General features: G+C 45.6%; 1 pseudogene across 1 annotated transcript in view; it reads left to right on the top strand.

Annotated features, from left to right (window-relative positions):
• LOC308156214 (3',5'-cyclic-AMP phosphodiesterase 4D-like) overlaps positions 1–12013 on the top strand; it is a 190207-nt pseudogene extending 178194 nt beyond the window's left edge. The window contains exons 14-22 of the transcript in view: positions 3849–3942; positions 4268–4491; positions 5206–5304; positions 5521–5685; positions 6447–6546; positions 10181–10335; positions 10720–10842; positions 10928–11110; positions 11450–12013. The product of the transcript in view is annotated as a 3',5'-cyclic-AMP phosphodiesterase 4D-like (transcript). The remainder of the gene's footprint in view (positions 1–3848; positions 3943–4267; positions 4492–5205; positions 5305–5520; positions 5686–6446; positions 6547–10180; positions 10336–10719; positions 10843–10927; positions 11111–11449) is intronic.
• Positions 12014–15000: the final 2987 nt, after the last annotated feature.

Below are 15000 nucleotides of genomic sequence, written 5' to 3'. Positions count from 1 at the left end.
TGAAAGGCCCTAGCTGTCGATCCCTAATATGATGTGGGATTGCCTCAATCTAGTTTATTTAACAACCAGACTCCTTTTGACGATGGAAAGGGCCTTTCACACGAGCGGTTTCTGTCTGCGACCGCAGAAGGATGAATGTCAATTGGGATGTTAGCTTCTAATTAGCTTAGCATTAGCTTTAGTAGGGTATGGCTACTGTATGTCTGGGTAATTTCTGAGGACATTTAAATTTAAATTTAGGCAAAGGCCTTTATCCAAAGCGACTTACAACAAATACATTTGTCTAAGTAAGTGAATCACCTATCCATCAGTCATCGAAAGAAAAGTAATCTCAGTGATAGAAGAAACCATGTGACGAAATTACTAAGCCAAGAGATTTGGTGTAGAGGGAGAACAGTAAGGGCCTTAAGACGGAGCCCCGTGGGACCCCAGTGGTGAGGGCTCCGAGGTCACATGATAAGAGTGACCAGCCAGGTAGGATGCAAACCAGGAGAGTGCAGAGCCAGAGATGCCCAGTTCTGAGAGGGTTGAGAGAAGTATTGGGTGGTTTTGTGTCGAAGGCAGCAGACAGGTCAAGGAGAATGAGACCAGAGGAGGGATGAAGCTTGAGCAAAGTGGAGGGCCTCCATGACAACAAGGAGAGCAGTTTCGGTAGAATGCCCAGCCTTAAAGCCAGATTGTTGAGGGTCAAGTTAGGGTGTTCTGAAGGAGATGGTGAGATAGTTGCTTAGATACAGCACGTTCAAGGGTTTTAGATAAGAAGGGTTGAAGGGATACTGGTCTGTAGCTGTGGACAGAGACGGGTCAAGAGTTGATTTGTTGAGAAGAGGCTTGACTCTGGCTGTCTTAAAGGCCATATTGACTCTGGTTGTCTTGAGGACATAATTATGTGAGAGCAGCTGGTGAAACCGGGAACAACTCGCTAACCAATCAAGATGTTCAGACTTTTATTCTGAAGAATTAAAATAAACGTCAACGTTGTTGAAAATCAAAGACACACTCGCTAGTCAAGCCAAAACACTGCAATGCAATGGATTCGGTGAGTAATCCCCACTACTCTACACTAACTAGGTAGTAGTGGGGATTACTCACCGAACTCACAGAACGCTGACATTTATTTACATTTTTCTGAATAATAGTCTGAACGGTTCGTCGGTTGGCAACTTGTTCCCGGTTTCACCAGCTGCTGTCACATATCAGTGCTTCCTACTACTGGAAGAAATTCTGCATGAACCAGAATGAGGAATTCCTCAGTCCATGATGCATGACAATGAGCCTGTCCTCTGATTTCTACCTCCACCAGCCTCCCCTGAAGTCCATAGTGTAGTCTATATCCTCTGTATTTTACTGACCACTGTGTCTCAGGCCTAGGCCTTGCTGCTTAAGTACAGTGTCTGTGTGTGTGTGTGTGTGTGTGTGTGTGTGTGTGTGTGTGTGTGTGTGTGTGTGTGTGTGTGCGCGTGTGTGTGTGTGTGTGCGTGTGTGTGTGTGTGTGTGTGTGTGTGTGTGTGTGTTAAATGATCCATAGTAGGATAGTACACACTGTTCCACGAGAATCACCACCAATTTAAAATTGCATCGCATTGTGTCTCTCTCTGTCCTCCGTAGCATTGATGTGCTGCTGTGAGCGGTCCCATCCGATATGCTAATACAAGAGGCCGCACATGAACATGACAGAAGAAGAACAATGTTTTATTTGCCATGCAATCAACTTGTCAGTAAATTGTTGGAATTTGGTCTTTTTTGCTTTAGGCACAGGGTCAGCCATAGTCGGCGGCGCCCCTGGAGCAATTAGGGGTTAAGTGTCTCGCTCAAGGGCACATGCAGCTCCCTCCTGAGATGGGGATCGAACCAACGACCTTCCGATTTGTCACTCTGAAGTGACAGTTCACTTTACAGATTTTATATAACTCACCGCATTGTTTCCTGTGAAATTATCATTTGAAGGGTTTTCTAGAAGGTGTGTGTTCGTGGTGTGTGTGTGCATGGTGTGTGTTCATGGTGTGTGTTTGTGGTGTGTGTTCATGGTGTGTGTTCATGGTGTGTGTTCATGGTGTGTGTGCCATATGGTGCAGTGTAGTGTATTGTGTGGCGGCCACAGAGAGTGTCTGAGGATGTGCGTCACAGACAGACAGGCAGCAGCTGGCTGGCTGGCTGCTTTCAGGCAGCTGCAGGTGTTTTTCTTCCTCTTCTGGCAACTCACTATTTCTGTCACATTGACGCATATGCACAGTGTGATATCTATATGTTGGGAAAGGAGAGTGAGCATGCATACGTGAGGTGACAGCTCACACAGACGCACACACACACACACACACACACACACACACACACACACACACACACACAGTACACACCTTCTGATGTCATCTTGGTATCCTAGTCCATTAACTAGTCCAATCAAATGTCCTACTCTACTGTATATTTAAGGCAGGCCGCAAAGGGCCTCATTATGTATTCATATATTCAACAGCTGAAATAGAACATCTATTGAGGATGCAACACATGCCTCATATGCACATCTTGACTGGTCTCAATCCAATTTAGGCTGAGTGCGATCTGATTGGCTGACTCGGTGAGACCAGGTCGCTGGGATTGGGCGAGTAGCCCCCCCATCTTGGGCAGGTACGGAGAGGTTCGCAGCTAGCCCCGTCACAAGCGTAGGTAGCGTCTTCTCCATGGCACAGCCATGATGGGGAGGATGAGAGGAGGAGAGGCGGAGAGGCGACCGTATCTTATCACATACCTGTCTTACAGTCAGTCCAGTCAAGTCTGGTGAAAGGCTCTGAGCCCTACCTCTGCCTATTGGATGGATTGGCCAAAACCATGGATTGTTCTGATCACCCATACACAGGATTGGAGTGGCATTTTTTACCAATTTTTTTCTCGATCTGCGTCCCACCTTGTTCCTTTTTTTCTGCGGTGGTCAGACGAGTCACTTCTTGATGATCGATTGTGCAGTTATTGATTTTGTGATGCTAATTTGATGGAGTTGTTGGATCGATTCTATTTTTCGGGACTCTAAACAGTTGATTCTATCACTTTAAAATGCCTGAGGCCAATTACTTGAGTTCTGTATCATGGGGATACATCAAGGTACGTTGTCCTGACCGTTGATTTGGACAGAGCATGATGTAAGACTGACGTTCAGACTACTTATTTTGTGAACAGCACGTAAAGATGATGTTGGGGCCATGTCTGATTGCAGGTTTCACTCTGCTAGCTCATTACTGGACATCATTAGGGCAGGCTATTTCATTCAGGTCAAAACAGCAAAATATGATTTTGTCTGTCTATCTGTCTGCCTGTTTGTCTGTCTGTCTGTCTGCCTGCCTGCCTGGTCTGTCTGTCTGTCTGTCTGTCTGTCTATCACAGAGAGAGCCACACTAGGGAAGGGTGTATTGTTTTGTTGCCATGACAAATAATCCCAGAATTGGATGCTATTTTGTATAGATAGATTTGTTTATGTAAATGTGTGGATAGAGAGATGTGGCACTGTTGATTAGGGAGAACTGTCTTCTTCAATGCCACATATGCAAATTAGTATTGTAGCTGTTTATGACAACAGCATCCCACCTCAGAGTCGTGTGTGCATGTGCGTGTGTGTGTGTGTGTGTGTGTGTGTGTGTGCGTGTGCGTGTGCGTGTGCATGTGTGCATATGTGTGTGTGTGTGTGTGTGTGTGTGTGTGTGTGAGTCTGCAAAGGGGAGACATGTCTGGGGACCAGACAGATGAATGACGAATTGAAACCATATACAGTAGTCATTATGCAGAGGAATAATGAGTTTCTCATTCTCTCTCTCTCACTCTCTCTCTCCTACTTCCTCCATCCCTCTCTCCGTCTCCAGTTCAAGAGGATGTTGAACAGGGAGCTGTCTCACCTGTCTGAGATGAGCCGCTCAGGGAACCAGGTCTCTGAGTTCATCTCCAGCACCTTCCTAGGTAAACCCCCCCATAACTCACCTCCCTATAAGACGCCCTAACTCCCCTTCCTATAAGACCCCATAACTCCCCTTCCTATAAGACCCCCTAACTCACCTCCCGATAAGACCCCCTAACTCACCTCCCTATAAGACCCCCTAACTCACCTCCCTATAAGACCACTTAAAGCAATTCCTCATTGTCCCAAAAAATGCCTTAGATATTTGACCTCCTCTCTCCCATCTCCATCCCTCTCTCCCCCATCTCCATCCCTCACTCCCCCATCTCCATCCCTCTCTCCCCCATCTCCATCCCTCTCTCCCCCATCTCCATCCCTCACTCCCAGACAAGCAGCATGACGTGGAGATGCCGTGTCCGCAGACGCAAAAAGAGAAAGACGATAGAAAGAAGGAGAAAGACGAAAGGAAGAAGGAGAATGATGAGAGGAAGAAGAACCTGCCCATGTGTCAGATCAGCGGGGTGAAGAAGCTCCAGCACAGCAGCAGTCTGACCAACTCCAACATCCCTCGCTTCGGAGTGAAGACCGACACGGAGGACGAGCTAGCCAAGGTCAGGGGGCAGGGGCATACATGAGCTGTTATTTACACACTCACTCACACACACACACACACACACACACACACACACACACACACACACACGCGCACACACACACACACACACACACACACACACACACACACACTAAACAAACAAGAAGAAGATAGATTGATAGAGAAACTGAAATCGGTGAACGAGTGAGATGCATTTGATGAAATCCTTTTAAGCTGCGATGTCACTGTCCAATCACCTCAATGATTATTCTGATACTTCCACTGATCCCCGTATATATATATCCCCCCCCCCCCCCCCCCACCAGATGAAGACGAGGCCTAGCAAGCTGATTAGATATGTAGCATCCAGCACCAATAGAGATTGAGGCTGAGATTGGTTCCATCAGGCCAGGGGTAATAAGGAGGCTCTGTCGTACGTCACAGTAGATGGAGACACAAAATTTGATTGAGTCAAGATCAGGAGGACACCTGAGAGGGTCACCTCAGCACAGATGGGACATGTCCTCACAAGGATGGTGAAGGGGGACGACCTGCACCCTTTTGTTAACATCAGAATCTCAGAATTATCATTATTATTATATCAGAATTTATCTCAGATTTTATTTTAAAAAATACCTTTTAGACATCGCATCAGTGATGAGTTGATGATTTTCGTCTGTGTGAGTTTGATTGAATGGTGTCTAAATACTGTCCGTCTGTTTGATTTCAGGAGCTGGAGGATGTCAACAAATGGGGCCTTAATGTTTTTAAAGTCACAGAGTTTTCGATGAACCGGCCTTTAACAGTGATGATGCACACAATCTTTCAGGTAAAGAAACTAAACACTGTTAAAAACATGACTATGAAGGAGCAACCGTCAGTAGTGGGCAAGACTGACAGGTTGTCACATTCATCATCCTTCTATCACTGACAAGTTCAATGATTTGACCATGTTTCTCTCTCTCTCTCTCTCTCTCTCTCTCTCTCTCTCTCTCTCTCTCTCTCTCTCTCTCTCTCTCTCTCTCTCTCTCTCTCTCTCTGTCAGGAAAGAGACTTATTAAAAACGTTCAAAATACCGTTAGATACCTTCATCACCTACATGCTGACCCTAGAAGACCATTACCATGGCGATGTGGCATACCATAATAACATTCATGCCGCTGACGTCACCCAGTCCACTCACGTGCTGCTGTCTACACCTGCTCTAGAAGTGAGTACTACACACTATACACTTATACCATGTCCGCAAGGACAAATAGACTGAAGCTCAGCTTCTACCCTAGGGCCATTCAGGCCCTGAACACAGCAAAGACCTAGGTTCTAGGCCCTGGACAATCTAGACAATTTGATGGCAGCTACTAGATTGTAATCATAAGTGCAATATTGAAATACAACTGTGAACATTTCAAACCTGCAAACTGCGACACTTTAAATGAATGTGCAATAATACCATGTGCAATATGACAACCCTTGTGTACATAAGGTTCAGAGATAGGAAATGTTAGGATATTTATAGCATAGCATAGAGTACAGCACAGTGTTTTATTTGTATAGTATAGTAGTATAGTATAGTGGATAGTGTATATAGCCTTTATTTATGTAAACCAGCTCTTTTCCCCTCTTGTTTTTAGTAATTCTTTTTTTTTCTCCAAGCACCAGGGGAGCCCCCCCTCCTAAATGTCGTTGTATGGTACCTGTACTGTATAAATGACAATAAAGACCATTCATTCATTCATTCATTCATACACACTGCACACATGTATACACTATACACTACACACGTATACACTGCACACTACGTACACATGTATACACTATACACTTGACACTACACACTTATACACTTGACACTACATACTTATACACCACACACTATTCCCTGAACACTGCCCTTATTCACTATACACAGTGTAGTCCACACCCAGAGTATGTAGTACCTGTCCTAACTACTGCCTCTCTGTCTGTCCATAGGCTGTCTTCACAGATCTGGAGGTACTAGCGGCCATCTTTGCCAGTGCTATCCACGACGTGGACCACCCAGGGGTCTCCAACCAGTTCCTCATCAACACCAGTGAGTCCCTATTGGCTGTCACGCTACGGGCGGTTAATCTCCAGCTCATCTCACGTGTTTAGTCAGCGTATCGCTTCAGTCTGATTATATCAAAAGAGTCTAAAGCCTATCCATAACAAGCTTATACACTGAGACATTTCATAACACACATACACACACACACACACACACACACACACACACACACACACTTTGGCCACTTCAGGGAATCCCCTCGATCAGACAGGCAGACAGAGGGTCATGACTCAATATGAGCTCATTGTAGAGGAGACAAAGAGCCTCCTATCACTCCCAGTCTGAGTGTGTGTGTGTGCGCGTGCGTGCATGTGTGTGCGTGTGTGCGTGCGTGTGTGTTTGTGTGTGTGGACACTCACTGTCTGTCTCAGTATGCCCAGAGGCATGCTACTAACAGTCATAAATCCATATTTAAGAGAGAGGGCGGAAAATCCAACTGTTCAGAAACATGTGACATGCAGAAGTTGAGTTATTGAACGCTGGGGTGAACAGAGCACGCCTCTGTACTGTGTCTGAAGACTGAGGAATCCAGAATCACCTCAGCTCATGCTCCAATTCAGCTACCATGATATGGTCATGCAATGTGCCATAATGTAATGTGTAATGTGATTGCTTACTGACTTGTAGTGTAAGACAGGAGGGGTTGTGGAAGGTTCTAGACTAGAGCATGTGATTGTGATTTTTCTGTGGATTTCTAGTGGCGTGTTTGTCATCAGGGGAGATTTGGGCTGCTGTCGTCAGCTGTGTGTCCCAGGACAAGCCGCATGTGACATAACATGTGTTAGCCTAGCTATCCGCTAACCACACAAATGGATTGGACCCCCTCCCTTTGGGAGATGGTGTTCTGCTGTAGCGCTGTGTGTGTATGTGCGTGTATGTGTGTGTACGTGTGTGCATGAGTGTGTGTCTGGGTTTCCGTTAACCGGTAATTGCCGGACTTTGTCCGGTAATTTTTTTTGAAGTCCGACAAATTGAAAAGTCGTCGGACATATTGTCCGGACATATTCTTGTCCGGACATATTGTCCGGTGAAAATAATTCCCTTTGAATACAATTCGCTAAAGTTCACATTCTGATTCCTTCTATTTTAAAAAAGACGAATATATAGGCTATGTATTTCTTTTATTATGATATGATTTGACACCGGCATGATGATGACTCCTAATGTGTAGGCCGGCCTATGCGAAACAGCGCACAGGTGCCACATGGGATTGATGCCAGATGGGATTACAGCTTAACCAGTCTATTACCGTTTAAACACAGTAGCCCATTCGGCGGTAACCCATGCCTATCTGGCAACCCTGCCAACCCGTCCACCATAGTAATACGCAAACGTTGCAGCTCAAAGTGCACCATAGCGAGCGATTACATTAATGGAAAGATGGCAAAACAAAGTAAGCTTAGGAATTATTTCATGAAGCCAAGCAACAATGAGTCTGAGCCTGAGGAGAAGTCTGACTCTGAAGCGGCACTAACACAGCTACGAGATGCCCCAGGCCCAGAAGAAGTGAAGTTCCAGGCGGACTGCCAAGACGGCCTGTACAATGATATCAGAGTGACACATGTAGGTGACCGGTCCGTTCAGGCGTTTAAAAATGCCCGAGCACGCTACATCCAGCATCTAGTAGATGCACTACACGAGCGATTCCCCGAAGATTCCCTAGATGTACTGAACAGCTTCGACATCCTTCTGAACCCCTCCCAATACCCACAGACGCAGGATGGTAAGTAGAAGCTAGCCTGTTTAATTAAGTTGGTTGCAAAATGCATAGTATAATTCTTAGGCCTATCCTTTTTGAATAACCTAAAATGCTTGTCTAAATTGCGAAATGTAGACTATGGCCGCCGCCCATCATAGGCTAATAATAATTATCATCATCATAATAACAATAATAATTATTAGGCTATAATAACAACAATGATGAAAACAACAGGATAACATTTAAACCTTCCTACTTTTCAGTTAATCTGGCTGTTGATGTCATTTTGTCATAAAAAAAAATAGGCCATCACTGATTCATTATCACTCATTCCGTCCCCTCAGCGCTTGAAGAATATGCTAAACCGGCCATCCAGACCATCATTGGTCATTTTGGCCAAGAAATGACCAGCGATGATGACTCAGCACCAGCCACAGCCCCGGTCATCGATGCCACAAACGTGCAACGAGATGCCATCGGTGTCATGACAGCGCTTCGTGGTTATGGGGGCTTGCGTTTCTCAACAGCCTGCGAAGTCCTCATCCGAGACTTCAGCGAAATTTACCCAGAGTGGGCCACACTGGCCAAGATAGCCTGCTTGATTCCCGTCTCCAGTGTGCCTGCAGAGAGAGGATTCTCTCTGCAGAACCGAATTAAAACTGCGGACCGAAGTCGCCTTGGGGAGGGCAAGGTCACACGGCTAATGCGCATTGCAAGTTGAGGAGAGACACTTTGCAGCTTTGATTTCAAGTCCGCAGCTGCACGCTTCAATGCTGCCAAAAAGCGACTTAGGCCTAATAAGTACTAGCTGAATTATATGAGCAGCCATTGTTATTTTCAGAGTTTTTACTCTAGGCTATTTTATTTAAGGCTATCCCCTATCTATCTGAGAAAAGGCATAGGCGATAGGCCTAGGCTGTAACATCGAACGGAAATTAGCCTATACATACGCATTGCAAGTTAATTTAAAGCCTATTTATTTTCAAAGAGTTTTATTCTATTTTATTTTATCTGATAAAAGGCATATGAACGGAAATTAGGCTAGCCGTGTCACGCCAGAAGCCTACATGCTTGCACTGTTACTGTTCAATAAAATGTTATACATCTAGACATTGTGGTATTTCTTTATATACGTATCCCAGACTGCCTATCAATTGTTTCTCAATAAACAGTTATGTTCTCCCCATTGTCATACTCCCGAGCTAAACGAAATGCCTTCCCAAACAGCGAGACCTGGTTATAGAAATGACGTTGTTTTATTGATTTAAAAAAAAGGGTAAAACTGGAAAGAGAAAATAGAGAACTCACATTAATCCCAAACAATTTAACAAACTTCAGTTAACGTAATGTGGAGTCCGTTCATTGATCGATGCTGTCTGTTCAGTTCCCAGTGAGGCGCCCGTTCAGCGCTGGACCCGTTCAGCGCTGGATTTGACGCATGGCATAGCGCGCATGCGTCAAATCATGTTATATTATTATATAGCTCGCATCTAATCGTATCGGATGAGAAATAGACATTAAATGGCATATATAGGCCGCTACACAACAGTAATCACCGCGACAAACAGCTATATTAGATTTGGAGAAAAAAAATATGATTTTGAAAAAAAAAAAAAATATTATATTTTAATATGATGACCGGAATATATCACGTTTGTCCGGTAAATCGAATTCTTCCCGGACACGATGTCCGACGGCAAATTTTTCTAACGGAAACCCTGGTGTGTGTGTGTGTGTGTGTGTGTGTGTGTGTGTCTGTTCTGCCGTCAAACTAAAATACCCTCTTGTCTGTGTGTGTCTGTCAAAACATTACGTTGTGACACGACGTTGCGAATGTGAGTGAATGAACGTATGAAAGAACAGGAGTCGTACCACTCACCCCTCTCCTCCTCCTCCGTCCCCTCCCCCTCCCACCCCTAGACTCGGAGCTGGCTCTGATGTACAACGACTCGTCGGTCCTGGAGAACCACCACCTGGCTGTGGGCTTCAAACTGTTGCAGGAGGAGAACTGTGACATATTCCAGAACCTGACCAAGAAACAACGCCAGTCCCTCCGCAAAATGGTCATAGACATTGTGAGTGGTCGTAGACTGGTCATAAGTGATCATACACATCGTGAGTGGTCATAAGTGGTCATAGACATCGTGAGTGGTCATAAGTGGTCATAGACATCGTGAGTGGTCATAAGTGGTCATAGACATCGTGAGTGGTCATAAGTGGTCATAGACATCGTGAGTGGTCATAGACTGGTCATAAGTGGTCATACACATCGTGAGTGGTCATAAGTGGTCATAGACATCGTGAGTGGTCATAGACTGGTCATAAGTGGTCATAGACATCGTGAGTGGTCATAGACTGGTCATAACTGGTCATACACATCGTGAGTAGTCAAATGGTGTATGCTGTAGTGTTCCATGTCTTCTGTAACAATGTTCCCTGTGTTGTGCGTCCCTGTGTAGGTACTAGCGACCGACATGTCTAAACACATGAACCTTCTAGCTGACCTGAAGACCATGGTGGAGACCAAGAAAGTGACCAGCTCTGGAGTCCTTCTGCTAGACAACTACTCTGACCGGATACAGGTAACACACACACACACACACACTTTATTTTTTATTTTTTTATAAACATGGACAAATAAAGTCATACTGTCTCCCGCTCCCTCAGGTTCTTCAGAACATGGTACACTGTGCGGACCTCAGTAACCCCACCAAGCCCCTGCAGCTGTACCGCCAGTGGACGGACCGGATCATGGAGGAGTTCTTCAGCCAGGGAGACAGAGAGAGGGAGAGGGGGATGGAGATCAGCCCCATGTGTGACAAACACAACGCCTCCGTGCAGAAGAGCCAGGTAATGTACAGGACATGGAATACACACACACATTACACACATAATGTATATTATACACATACACAAGCACACACATACATGCACACACATGCACACACACACACACACCCACACCACTTCTGACCTTTACATCAATGTGACTGTCCATGTCTTGTACTATTGTCACTTTATTTTATCTTGACTCAGCCTATTGCCTTATTGTCTTGTGCTGATGTCTGGAACCGAAGCCTAAGAATGTTACTCTCTTACACTTGTGTAATGTGATGTAACAATAAAAACGTGAAACTTGAAACTGCTTGATGAAGCCATATCTGACCCTCTCCCTCCCCCCCTCCTCAGGTGGGCTTCATCGACTACATCGTCCACCCCCTGTGGGAGACTTGGGCGGACCTGGTCCACCCTGATGCCCAGGACATCCTGGACACCCTGGAGGACAACAGGGAGTGGTACCAGAGCACCATCCCCCAGAGCCCTTCTCCTGCCCCGGACCACCCCCCGGACGGCAGCCGGCCTCCTGGGGGGGACAAGTTCCAGTTTGAGCTCACCCTGGAGGAGGACGGAGAGGGGGAGGGGGAGGGAGAGGGGGAGTTGGGGGAGTCGGACACGGAGAAGGGCAGCGGGAGTCAACCCGAGGAGGAAGAGGAGGAGGAGGAGGAGGAGGGGGAGGAGGAGGAGGAGGAGAACAGCTGTGACTCTAAAACCCTCTGCACGCAGGACTCTGAATCGACGGAGATACCGCTGGACGAACAGGTGGAGGAGGAGGAAGAAGAGGTGGAGGTGGAGGTGGAGGTGGAAGAGGGGAGGGGGAGAGAGCTGGGGATACCCAGAGAACCTAGTATGGCTGAGCTGGAGGAGGAGGAGGAGGAGGGGGAGGAAGAGGAACAGAGATCAGCTGACACATAGCAGCGGGGCAGGCAGATGCTGGGTTTGTGAAACGGGCCGCGTGATAGGCTGACGTGTCTCCGCCCCTCCCCAGGGAGGACCAGGTGACTGCTGATCGTAGCCACGGTGATGGTAGTTAAAGCATCGCTGGGTGTTCCAAAGCGCACGTTGCACGTTGCACACCCCTGTAGGCCTCTCCTCACCCCCCCCCCCCCCCACACACTCTGCCTACTGGGGCGAGAAGCAGAGCCACACATACTGTAGACCCCCTTCCTCCACTCCCCCCTCCATCTAAGACTCCCTCGGAGCCCTCCACACTTTTGCACTCAGGAATATTCTAGTCGACTTTCTCTCACCTCCATTTTGTTGACCTGTCGTCAGTGGATCTCCAGCCTACGGGGAGAGAGAGAGGTGTATTAGCCAATGTTTGGCGCGGGACACAGCCAGTGAGGTTTGAGGTCAAAGGGTCAACTGGAGGTGAACCCTGCACGCTCCACTTCTTCCTCCCTTCTCTTCTAGCTCCGCCTACTTCCTGTCAGAGGAGGAAGTGAACGGGAAGTGCTCCTGGTCCGGGTGTTGTACAATACCCTGGTTGAGCACAGACACATGGTCCCACTGTAGCAGCAAAGGACGAGAGACTGAAGAGAGAGAGAGAAAGAGAGAGAGAGAGAGAGAGAGAGGGGGATGAACTGCTAGCTGATACCACTTCACAGAGTCTTTTTCTGCAGCTGGGAGGAGTAGAGGGACGATGAAAGACACATGGACAGAGATACTAGAATACCGTGTGAGGAATTCAAAGAGACCTTTTTTTCTAAAGTTCACGTCTTCCTTGAAACCAGACTGGTAGAAAACCGCAGCTGAAACGCTGCTTTTCAACTCCTCAGTTTTTGTATCATATGTGAAACAAAAGATCTTTTGTAGGTTTTACTTTTGTTAACGGAGAGAGAGAGAAAGAGAGAGAGAGAAAGAGAGAAAGCAGATGAAGATTTCAAATGAATCGTCTTCATAGTCCTTCGTGACCATTGTAACTTTATTTTGAGCAGAGAAATGCTACTCTTATGTCATGGGTCTGAGCTGTGTGTGAATGCAGGGTGTGGATCTGACTCATGTCAGATCACTCTCTGCTCTACTGTTTCTCTACTCTGCTTTCTATCTGTTTCTTTCCTCACACTTCTATCCATTCAGTTATGGGGCACTGGTGTACGTCTCGGGTTTCAAAGTTCAGGGGTCATTTATTTAACTTGAATGTACCCCCCTACGACAACAGGATATAGCATCAAACACACTTCCTGATGGCTGGTTAACATTCTAGTGTGTGTGATGCATGTAGCAATCCAATTGAACCAATCACATCCCTCTACATTTCTATGTGATTTCTTATTCAATAGGAGGCCATGTTGGTCAGCTGTGAAGGTTTGTGAGAAAACCCCACTGAACTTAGCCTTTATAACAGTCATCCATGACTTCTGTGGCACTTCAGAGTATGATCTTTTAGAAAATCCATATGCAGACCATCAAGTTGTTAGTCCTATTTGTACACACCAGACCAGGGGAGGCTGGTGGAGGTAGAAATCAGAGGACGGGCTTATTGTAATGCATGGAATGGAATGAGGAATGGTATCAAACACGTGTCATTCATTCATTATAGATTAAGAGTTCACGCTTCTTTGATAGCATTCCTTATTCCGTTCCGTGCATTACAATGAGATCCACCTCTGCTCTGTACCACTGCTATCGCTAATGTAACTCACTGTGCACAGGATTTTGTCAGTACAAATCCATAATACAGTATTATTGTATTCACAAACTAATGATGAAAGTGAAATAATATCCAATTTCTTTCTAGACTGAAATAACTATCTGTAGGATTAGATAGGATAGGATTGTGAGACTGTATTCTAAAGTGTTCCAGATCATTAATGACTGTTATCCTATTGGCTAATCTCTGTCCCTCTGAATCAGCTGCCATCAGGACAGGACAGTTTCATAACCACAGCTCTGCAATCTTCTTACTCCAACTGTCATATCAACTGACCAATAAGGACCTGGATCAGTATAATACTGTCTAGCACACAACCAACAAGGTTGCTAGGTATATTGCCACAAACTATGAAAAGGAAGTCGCATTTGTTGTTTGATATTTTCCTAATTTCGGGTTTTACATTGCCCAATCATCATAATAGATTCCAAATCCATATATTTTTTAAAGAATACTTTATGCAGTATATGAATCAGAAATGTATTTCGTGCTAGCATCCAAACCATCAACAAACTCCTACATGTGAAGCCCCATGAATGCCCAGAGAACATAAAGCACACCTCTATGATATTCCGTGGTGGTAATAGCCCTCACAGAAGCAGTGACAGAAGCTGCTGTCGTTAGTACCCTCTGGCCTACAGTACAATAAAGCTTTATGTTTAGAATTTCATATTGCAATATATTTGTAGTATTTTTTTAAGGGGGAGGATGAGATATGATGGACGTGTCGTTTCACTCCGTTTCACTGCTTTTCCTCGTTTTGCCAAAACCTCTCTTCTCTGCTGAACTTGCACAAAGCAAACACACCACCCTTTTTTCCTCAAGGGTTTTCTATGTTGGTTTTAATATCGCTTTATTTATTATGTCGGTAACACTTTGTATGAATGACTGTTTGTGTGTTTTGCATTATAGTAGTGCCCTTATATGAACCTAGATATATGAATGCATTTATGCCTATCCATAGGCTGTTATAAGAAGCCCTTATGAACTCTTATAGCATGTCGCAGTGCACTATATGTGTGATAACAGGCGTTATGAACGCATTAGAAACACACTGATGGCTCATACTGAGTGTTACCATGGAGTCTTTGTTTGTTGACTGTTCTGCCATTCTAAGTAAAGACAGCACTGTAGAACCTATAGGTGAAGACATGTACTACGCTTCAAAGTCCACACTAATATACAATACAGGGGAGGCTGGTGCAGGCAGAAACTGCAGGGGAGACTGGTGGAGGTAGAAACTGCAGGG

Source organism: Nansenia antarctica, assembly GCF_963989245.1.
Source record: "Nansenia antarctica genome assembly, chromosome: 4".
In the NCBI taxonomy this organism is placed as follows: Eukaryota; Metazoa; Chordata; class Actinopteri; order Argentiniformes; family Microstomatidae; genus Nansenia; species Nansenia antarctica.
This window is presented reverse-complemented; position numbering and strand designations above follow the sequence as displayed.